Source organism: Ailuropoda melanoleuca, chromosome 10 (assembly GCF_002007445.2).
Source record: "Ailuropoda melanoleuca isolate Jingjing chromosome 10, ASM200744v2, whole genome shotgun sequence".
NCBI lineage: Eukaryota > Metazoa > Chordata > Mammalia > Carnivora > Ursidae > Ailuropoda > Ailuropoda melanoleuca.
In genome coordinates, this window is record NC_048227.1 from 102,285,016 (window position 1) to 102,295,742 (window position 10,727).

Here is a 10,727-nt window from a genome sequence, read left to right on the forward strand (position 1 = left end):
AGTGGCCGAAGGACACTTTCCTGTATCGTCCCGGAATGTGGCAGAGCAGTAAAATTCAACTACGTATAGCAGTTGTTTCGAGCTGAGTTGTGTGTCCCCAAAATATATGTTGAAGTGCTAATGCCGCAGTACCTCAGAACGTGACCTGATCTGGAAATAGGGTCAAGGTAGACATAATTAGTTAAGATTATGGAATCCAATAGGACTGGTGTCTTCATAAGAAGACAGCCACGTGAGGACATGTGATGATGGAGACAGAGATTGGCACGAGGCAGCTATAAGCCATGGACAGTCACAGATTGCCACGGATCAGCACGGATTGCCACAGATTGCCAGGGATCACCAGAAGGCTGGAGGAGGTCGGGAAGGATTCTATCTGCAGCGATTCGGGGCATGGTCCTTTTGACACCTTGACCTTGACTTCCAGCTCCAGAACTGTGGGCGAATCCTTTTCTGTGGCTTGAAGCCCCCCAGTTTGTGGCACTTTGTTACAGTGGCCCCAGGGACCCGAAACCATGCCACCTACCATGCTTTCCCATTCTGTTTTCGCTGCATCCCATCAGTTAAAAAGACTTTACTAAGCCCTAGTTTTTATAGTTTGTATTAGAAGCAACGAACGACTTACTGAAAATCTAGGTCGAATTTTAAATGACACATTCTCTGAGCCACACTACACACCCCACTATAGCCACAGAAGCAACAAGAATGAAACAGCTAAGACTTATGAACGAACACTTACAGGAGGCTTCCCGCATCTCCTGGTTTACTGCCCGCACAGCCTGATGAAGGGAGTATGACATTGTCCCCATTTTACAGGTGAAGAAGCTGAGGCTTTGGGAAGTTAAGAAACTTGCCTGAGGACTCTAGAGGTGAAGTGGATTGGAACCCGGGGCAGTGTGAACACAAAGCCTGTGGTATTACACAGGCCTGCTTGTCCCCACTGCTCCTTCCCTTTCCCCTGCTCTGTGCACGTGTTTACCCAGCCCCTACCTTACCTGCAGGAACTTCCGTGTTAAGATCTGGTTGGAGGTGGATATGGGGAACAAGGCTTCCCCGTACGTATAACCAGATAGTTTCTTGACGTAGCTTGGGGTACAAACAGCATAAGCAAGCCAGCTTCCGGAGCATAGCACTTAAAGAGCCACCTTCAGGTAATGGCAGGCAGTGAGGTGTCACCTGCTCTGAGGCTTCCTGACATGCTAAAAGAGAAAACACCTCAAATTTCCTCTCTAGCAAGGCAGATCCCTGGGAGGGCCCATCGTCCCTGGGGAAGCAATGAGTCATATAGTGTGGCATCTTGTCGAGACTATGCACCCAGTCTCCCAGGTGCAGGGAGAACAGTGTCGGAGGATCTGTGTCTGTGGAGTTGATCAGGAAAGACTTCTGATCCTAGCACTCTCCTGTTCTAGAACTTTCTAGAACTTTCACTGCAGGTTATTCCTTTTACAGTTCCAGGGTATCAGCCCTATTTAAGGGATTTAAAGGTAACACAGATTAGTGACGACATTAACCTAGGTTGGGGTGATCTTGACCTCTATCAATAGGTCTCAGGTGCCTGGGTGGCTCAGTCAGTTAAGTGTCTGCCTTTGGCTCAGGTCATGATCCCAGAGTCCTGGGATTGAGTCCCGCGTCGGGCTCCTTGCTCATCGAGGAGTCTGCTTCTCCCTCTGACCCTCTCCCCTTCCGTGCTCTCTCTCTCTCTCTCTCTCAAATAAATAAATAAAATCTTTAAAGAAACAGGTCTTTGCCCAGTGCCCCGACCTCTCCCTGTGGGCTCCAGGGAGTCCCTGAGTGATAGAGTTGCCCTTCTCAGGGGTCACTCATTTTTGCCTTGTGTTTGGAGGCCTTCTGTTTCCTTCATCATCCATACCTTTCCTCTCAGCACTCAGGAATCCCCTTCTGTACCACTCCCTTCACCCCTGCATCTTCTGACTCAAGGATAGTGACCCACTGACAGGTCCTTGTCATCAGAGCACAGGGAGAGGAAAGAAGGTCAATGGAACATATTGAAAATCCCTCAGTCTCATTTTGGCCAATAGTCCAACCTCCCTCTCCAGCGCATTCTCCTATGAGTATGGTGGGCTTACCCTTCCCTTGTTTCTTTGGCTCACCTTTGTGTGGTGATGGGTCTGCAGGACGAGGACAGAAAGGCTGGAAGAGCAGGCCAAGCACTTGGAGAGCCACCTACCAGTGGTCAAGTCTGAACCACTGGAACTTGACTGTACTTTCCTCTTTCCCCTGAGCAATGATTAAAGTTGGGCCAAAATTAAGAAGGTTGATTTTACTTATTTTGTCTCTTTAAACTGTCATAGGCTGGACATTTTCGTTTTTTTCTGATACAGTTTTTATAAGTAAACATAGGGTAGCTGGGTAACTCGAAAGGGGCTACAGCTGCCAGAAATATCCAACTATTATTATCTTGGCTGGAGATGCTGCACGTCCCTCTTTAGGGCAGTGAATGGACATTGAATTGCTGATAATGAGCCCCATAGATGGCGTGGAATTTGGGTGTTATTCAGATTGCTTTCAGACAACTGAGGCAAGGCTAGGTTTTCGCCTCTGTAATCTGCCACCAGAACTGTCTGCTAAGTGCGTATTAGGCCATGACTAGACGCTCTGGTTTTATAAAAGAGAGCTAGCGAGGGGGCGCCTGGGTGGCACAGCGGTTAAGCGTCTGCCTTCAGCTCAGGGCGTGATCCTGGCGTTATGGGATCGAGCCCCACATCAGGCTCCTCTGCTATGAGCCTGCTTCTTCCTCTCCCACTCCCCCTGCTTGTGTTCCCTCTCTCNAGGTTTTCGCCTCTGTAATCTGCCACCAGAACTGTCTGCTAAGTGCGTATTAGGCCATGACTAGACGCTCTGGTCTTATAAAAGAGAGCTAGCGAGTCCTCGCCCCTTCCGATCTGACACGTAGTAATGACCTACACCACGCGTGCCCCAAACACACGCAAGTCGTCAGTATGGTATCGTGGTTTACTCAGGTGAAGGGTTTGCTAGGTGCTATGATAATCAACCGAGACGGACTGTTTCAGCAAAACATCAGCCTGGCCCCCCAGCATAACCTGGAGCCCAGTACCTGTCCAACCATCCGGCAGCACTCACCTCGGGTGTTTCAGCCCCGTCCGTACGAGTCACAGAGGGAAGCAGAGAGGTGGTTCCTTCCCCAGGGACTCGCAGTCTGTTGGGAAAATTAGATGAGCACTCAAGAAATTATAAAACAATTTTATAACCATTATAAAACAATAATAAAACAAGCAATAATTGAAATTGGGGTAGCAATTCTGAACACAGCTGGTTTATTTAATTTGTTCTTTTGCTCAGCTAATACTAAATGAGTAAGGCATCGCCTCGCCTCAAGGAGCTCAGTTTTGTGGGGAGAAGGGACATGTAAACAAGTCACTCTAAAAATGTCATTTCATAGGTGCGACCACAGTATTTAGAGAACGCTTCTCTGCGTGTGTCCCATCACTGGCATGTAATCTAGCTACTTGTGGTGGTCCCAATACCTAAGTTACTATCAGTTGGAAATGACTGACTTGTTTCCGTCTCCTTCAGGACGTTGTAGGTAAAAAAACAAAAACAAAAACAAAAACCGTCCAAATCCACAGTCAGGAGCAGAAAAGGGATAATGAACGCAGGTTTAATGGTACCCAGATGGACCTCGGACTCAATCCGCGATTTCAAACATTTTTTTCTCTCAAGTAGACCTGTGGTCCATTTGCAAAAGCAGGACAGATATGTGTCTTCAGGCTTTCCAGCAGGGAAAGAAAAAAACCCCAATTACACACTTGATGGTCTTCTATTGACATTAACAAATTGGTTGCTTGCTTAGGAGAAGCTCAGCCACTTCTGATGCAGAAATCTCCAGGGCGAGACTCTGTAGGTCTGGTGGGAAGGCTGCTAGCCAGATCCTACGTGAACACAGTTTTGATCTTTTTATGTCTCTCTCTCTTTCTTTTTTTATAGAGCCTCTAAATGCTAGCTGATGAATATCTCCAAAGGATAATTTAGAAATTAGAGTTTTATGAAGGGCCAAGACAATGCTGGCCAAGTATGCAGGGCTGAACCCGGGGTAATATTTAGAACATCTAGAGGAGTGGATAGGCTCCATGTCCCAAGGCAATGCTCCAAAAATATTCTTTCTCACAACTGGATTTTTTCATGATGTTTGGATAAGGGAGAGCACATGATTATAATCTAGGTAAGGAATCTAGAGGGCAAAGTGTCTGTGTAGCCGATTAGGTGCTGATTTGGAGGACAAGGTGATATTCCATTTGTTCAAATTAGGGAACTTGCCCGAGATGTGTGTCTTTGTGGAGGAGCGCCCCACAGCAGTGTCCCCATGTCCCCACACAGCCGCATCTCACGTCCTCATCACTCTGCAAAGGTGCTGGTGCTGCGGGGGCAACAATCTCCTTTCTGGCAGATTCCAAATCCGGTGGGAGGTCTGGGAGGACTCAGGGCTGGAGACCTCGCCTCCCACAGCTGGGTCTAATCCCCCCAGGGTTCATCTAGGAAGGCGACCTCTGTGACTTTCTTGTGGGTTTGCTTCCCCCTCTTGTCATACCTGCTGTGGTCTCTGCCCCACCACGTGGGTCCATCTCCTTGCAGGAAAAGAAATGACGTGGGGGAGAAATATGCCATTTTTCTTTAAGATTTGATGTTTAAGAAATGTGTACTGAAAGTAAAGATCATTACTTGGGAGAGACCCAACCAATCCCAGACAGGGCAGGGAAGAAGCCTGGAGAAGATTCCCTGAGGCTGATGGGATTCAGATCAGCCTGGGAGAGTTCTGTTCTCAGGGTTTTATCTTGGATTTTTATCTGGCCAGTGAGATCTGAAGTCTCCTTTGCGGGACTGGAGGGCAGAGAGCGGGGCCAGCCCTGCTCTAAGACCCTGTCAATCAAACAGAGGGGGTAAAGAATCACACTCATCACCCTGGTCAAGGTTGTGAGTCCAAATTTCTAGCAAACCTGAAGGTGCTCTGCTCCCAAGTGCTAAACCAAGACAATTTGTATAGAATGAGTTGTCTGTCCTTCTGAGATCTGTTTTTTCCAACCCAGACTCTGAGGTCTGTCATCTTCCTATGAAAATGAGCCCTCCCACCTGCCCCAGCCCCAGCTATTCTCTCTCAGCATAGTGACCCTCCCTCTTGCTGTTCTCCCTCTTGCATCCTTCTAACTCCAAGGGGAGTGCTGGGCTCTGGGGAAGCCCTCGATAGCTATCTCCCCATCCTCCTGAATTCAACATCCAGGGTAAAGCAGACTTCCTTCCAGAGGAGAAATGCATTCTAGGATGTGAGTGGAATTCCCTGGGCATCCCTGGGTTGAGCGCCGAGCAAGAGCTCCATGGCACTGAGAGGGTTTAGAATTTGAGTGAGTTCCACCTATGGGTCTACTTATGGCCTCTACCACCTATAGGTCTGCTCTCTGGCGGACTTTCCTTGTTCCTATAATGACCTTCCTGAGGCCCCCTCCACCACGTTTCCCTGTTGTTTGTTGGGAGAAAGAGGGATGGTGTTTCTCTAGAGAACTTTGGAAGGTGGGGCTTGCCTCGTGGAGGTGAAAGCCAGAGCTTCCTTCCACGCTGGACACCCAGGACCACAGACTTCACTTGCCCAGGCTCGCCAGCTCTGTTACCCGTTCTCTCTACACCTCCCTCCCCCAAACTTTCCCTACCTCTCGAGAGGAGGACGATTACTCACAAAGACAAGCCAGGCACAGAAATAGCCAACCTATTTGTGGCTTAAATGCGAGCAGTTTTATTTTTACAGAGAGTTGCTGTATTTTCTCTAAGTAGAAATCATTATCTACCACAAATGAAACCCCAGCTCCATCTGCAGTCGTCCCTGCTCTTGTCAGGGTGCCAATTAGTCACAAAACAATTGGGGCCTCCTACTGCCCACTCAGTCTGGGGGAGAGAGCGCCTTCTCTTCCAGGCTCCCCCCTCCACCAGCCCCTGCCCCTCTCCGCCCTCCACCCTCACCTGGGCACCACCTGGCCTCTCCACCGTCCCGGTGGCCTGGTCCTCGTTCACCTTGTGACTGTCACCAATTTACAAATTGGGCAACTCGTTCTCTGCCAGCATGGACAGACTTCTCTGTTCTGTTGGGAGCTGGAAAAAGCCAACTGGTGAGGCCCTGTGTTCTGTTGACTTAAATAATGACGTTGGAGTCTTCCTTCTAGTTGGTCACTCTGCTCAGGGTTGCACAGCCCCCGTAGGGACAGGGCGAAACGTTCATAAAATCCGGGCAGTCCCTGAGCTTCTGAGAAGTAGCAAATGTGGAGCAGAGGAACAGAGTGGATCCTTCTGCCCATCCCCGTTCTCCTTCACTCCTCTTTTCCTTCAGGGCGTCTCTTCCTCCCCGACCGTGACTTTGCACCCTTCGCAGCAGCCCGGGACTTCTCTCTGAACTACCTTTGCTTGCGCCTGTCTGACCCCCTTCCCACCGAGTGCTCCTTCTTTTCTGCCTCGTGGTTGCTTTAGACGGTCCCAGGTCTCCTTCCAGTTTCTGATGATCCTCCGGGAGACGTAAAGTCCTTCAGGAGGCTCCCCCCTCCTCCCTTGGAACGTCAAATCCAGGTAACGCGAGTGCACTTGGACCCCTGGGGTGGAGCCGCTCCGCACCTCCTTGCCCGTGGATGCCCCGAACCTCACCTTGTGTGGCCCGTGGCTTGGAGGTCCTGGGGGAAGACTCCTGCTCTCCCTCTTCTTCTCCCCCCCCCCCNCCCTCTTCTTCCCCCCCCCCCCCGGAAGGACGGAGCCCCCGACTGGGCTTCCCACAGGAGCTGCAGGGCTCACTCCAGTCCTGCTGCTTATGGAAACAGTCAGAGGAAAGCTTCATATATGGGCTCCCAAGTCTGCTTTCCCACAGAATCTGAAATCGCCTTCTCGCCGTTTTGATCTAATTGGTCCCCTGGGTCCGTCACTACTTTGACACAGTAACCATGAAGGGATGCTTTTGACAAGGAAGAAATTCAGCCACGAATGGAGGGTGGGTCTTCATGGCAGGGCTGGTGAGTCAAACCATCCAGAGCTTTCCAGCTTGGCCTTTAGGCCTTTACACTGGGGCTGTTGGAGAGGGGACAGGGGTTGGGGGGTGGGGTGGGGCAGGGTAATGTGACTGCAGGGGCGAGAATGCATGACACAGGAACAGCTGCTAGAGGGGTCAGTCTCCGACCCAGGCGGAGAAGAGGTCTGGGCCCTGGTGTCCCTGCAGCCCTGACACCCAGCTCCTGGGCACTGCATTGTGCTTGTGCACCAGCACGGGCTGTGGCTCTGAACGTGGGCCGTAGGGAGGGAACGGGGACTTAATGACCGAACAGCGTGTCCCTCACTGTGCAGGTCGACACCTACATCTCATTGCAACTTTGGGTGGTAAGAGGATTGGCCCCATTTTACAGGCGAGAAAACAGTCTCAAAGAGCTTTGCAGAGACCAGTCGGCTAGTTCCAGGCTGTCAGGCATGGAAGTGGTTCTGTCTTTCTGCTACCCAGGTGGTTTTTGCCCTTCCATAGAACATTTCTCTGGATCACCTTTCTCCTGAGCCCTGGCTGGCCCCGATGGTCCCCAGGGGTCAACCACCCCGCATTCTCACCAGCTCGTTCCCACTCTGGATCAGCGTGAAGATTTTCACTTGAGCGTTTCACTGAATGATGCCATTTGAAGCACGGCTTCTGCTGATAAGCGTGGGACCATCTGCTTGGCACATCTCAAATATTTTCAGCAGTGGGAGAGCAGCTCTGATTTCCTCAGAGAAGGAGGCTGCCGCCGTCCTCGGAGATGTGGGGACTGGAGACCCTGCAGGCTGGTGGGACATCGGGGCCCCAGGATGCGAAGGGGCACCGTCCCTGCTGCCACCTCTGACCCTCCCTGGGCAGATGGAGCTACTGAGTCTGCACCCCAGGGTTTAATTGTTCAACTGCCCTTGGCAACCAGAGTAAGATTTTCCCTCTTCAAAAACCTATTGCCCGGGCAACTCTTTCTGTGCCGGCTGTTTTTACGGTGTGTTAGATATTCGGTGTGTGTTGGCCAAAACCTCTGTATCTTCCTTCCTGCCTTTGTTTTGGAAAATTTGCTTCTTTGCTGGGTGACCTGTCCTCAGACGCTGTTTTTCAACTTTGGGGTTGAAACTTCTGCGTTCGTTTTTTCTCTTTGACTCGTGATGGGGGCAAGAACCTGAGACTGATTCATGAGTCTGATGTGGATGTGGGGGTGTTCGGGGCTGTTCCATGTGTTGTTACGAATGATAAAAGAGTTGGGGTCTGAAAGGGTTGTTACTATATTTGATTCCTCTGGGGAAATCACTGGACTAGAAACGTTGGGCATGGCCAGAGGCAAGCTGGATTGATTTCTTTATTTTCTCCCCTTTTTCTTTCTTTCTTTCTTTCTTTCTTTCTTTCTTTCTTTCTTTCTTTCTTTCTTTCTTCTTTCTTTCTTTCTTTCTTTCTTTCTTTCTTTCTTTCTCTCTTTCTCTTTCTTTTTCTTTCCTTTCCTTTTCTTTTCTTTTCTTTTTTTTTCCTTCGCCTTTCCTTAGTGGGCACCAGAATTATTCCTGGCTTCCGTCGCTTATCAACTAGGACTTGCAGCCCATGGGTGGCAAGACTCCACTGAAAGAAATCTCCTGCTCCATTTTCTCTTTGATGTCCCTTGGCAGTTACTTCCAGGGCAGGATGGGAAGCACTGGGGGAAACGATGTATAGGATATTGTTCAACGGATTTGTTAGCAGCAATGAGAAGGTGGTAACAAGCCCCCCTCCAGAGCAAGGTGTCCAACCTGGCACTGTGACATCGGGCCACATCATTCTTGTTGTGGGGAGCTGCTCTGTGCGGGGTGGGGTGCTCAGCAGCCTTCCTGGCCTACACCCCTAGATGCTGAGAGACCCTCCTCTCAGTTCTAACAGCCCAAATCTCTAGGCACGCCGATGTCTGCTAGGGGACAGGATCAGCCCCTTGCTCCCCCCCGCCCTGAGACTGGTGTTGTAAGCGGATCCTGTGTACGCTTGGGAAGTGAGCAGAAAGTTTTGGCTTCTCCGTGCAGATGGCTCAACTAGTAGGAAGCTGGAAATGGGGCATTTAATACCAGGACAGATGTCCCTGCCCTGCATATTGCCATCAGATCCCTTCCCTGCCATGGAAATTCCATCTCACAAACAGGTTTCTGTTTGTCCAGCTTACTGCACACACACAGAAGGGGGAATTTGCCCTTTCCTCTGGAGCTGCGCACCTGCGGAGGTCCGGCCGAGGGTCAGGCCTCTCTGCTTGGTTGCGGAGGAACAAAAAAAGGTTTCAGATGACCCACTATGGAACCCTAGTTTTGTTGGTTTTTCTCTTTCCTTTCCCTTCCTTCTTTCCTTCCTTCCTCCCTCTCTCCCTTCCTTCCTTCCCTCTCTCCTTCCTTCCCTCCTCTCTTCCTCCCTCCCTCCCTCCTTCCTTTTCTTTCTTTCTTTCTTTCTTTCTTTCTTTCTTTCTTTCCTTCCTTCCTTCCTTCCTTCCTTCCTTCCTTCCTTCCTTCCTTCCTTCCTTCCTTCCCCTCTTCCTCTAAGAGTGATGTGGCAGGCTGGGAATCCAGGACCATGGGAGGACATGAATGGGAATGTGGAAGAGCATGTTGCTTCTTAGATATCTAGAGAAAACTTCAGCAAGCAAAGTGTACAGCATTTAAAACTCTCTGTCTTATGCCCTGGTAAAGCTGAAGAAACCCCACAACTCTCGGCCTCCTTTGGTTCTCCTTGCTTGTCTGTCAGCTCCACTGTCCATCTGTTCCTCTCCCTTTCATGGAGAGGGAAATGGAGGTAACAATTTCAAGGAGACCTGCCAGGACACGGGCTCTGCAAAGCCCACATCCTTTAATGTCTATGGAAGCCACCATGCTGGTTTTCCCTCTTGCTGATTCATTATCTCCATTTGGCATTTCCATGAGACTCATATTAGCAAAGTACTTTTCAATACCTAGGTTTCCTTATACCCCAAACTTCCAGAAATACATTAAAATGCCAATTATGTGAAGCAACTGAGGGTCGGGGGCCAAACCGCTTTGCTTAGGACTCACACCTAGCGGTCACTTGGCAAATGTGGCTTTGAGGCAAAGCAGGCTTGGGCAGAGGCAGGATAGACGGTCACCTTTGCAGTGTGATTTGAACAATGTCAAATCTCTCTTCTCAAACCACCCTTTTGCATTCAGATGCCAAATTGCCTGTAATTCTTTTGATTTTTGCGAGAGGGAGGTGGGTGCTAAGTCTACCCCCCCCACCATCAGCCTGGCTCACCGTGGCATGTGCGAGGTGTTGGGGCCTGAGCAGGTGAGCTGCAGGCATGGGGGGCAGCCCAGCCAGGGTGAGGGTGTCTGCACAGGGGCTGGAGGGCGCCTGGCCCCAGGGTCAGAGCTGCTGCTGGTGAGGAGTGGGTCCCAGGGCAGAGACCAGTGGCGGTGGTGGCCTGACAGCGGCGTGGGGTGGGGGTGGGGGGAGCATCTGTGCAGGGGTGGGGGACGGGCAGTGGCAGACGTAGGAGGTGATTTACTGACCGGTGGATGGATCAAATAAGTAAATACGTCAAGGATAATGGGGGCCAAGTTTCTCCCCATCATTTAAAAATATAGAGAGGAAGAAACAAAACTGAACTCAGTGGTGTTGGATTGAAATCAGAGATGCTGATGGGAATCCACTGCATACACACACACACACACACACACACACACACACACACACACACACACAGTTGACCCTT

At 50.4% G+C, this 10,727-nt stretch overlaps 1 protein-coding gene across 2 annotated transcripts in view; it reads left to right on the plus strand.

The window, feature by feature from the left end:
* The first annotated feature begins 6,462 nt into the window (after nucleotides 1-6,462).
* The window catches only part of MAS1 (MAS1 proto-oncogene, G protein-coupled receptor), an 18,481-nt gene continuing 14,216 nt past the window's right edge, over nucleotides 6,463-10,727 (plus strand). Inside the window, exon 1 of one of the 2 annotated variants that reach the window (XM_019806069.2) lies at nucleotides 6,463-6,582. The gene's annotated coding sequence lies outside the window, so the exon portion shown is untranslated. Of the gene's footprint in view, nucleotides 6,583-7,922; nucleotides 7,939-10,727 lie in introns of those variants that run through there. The other variant, XM_002925337.3, reaches the window with a different exon arrangement.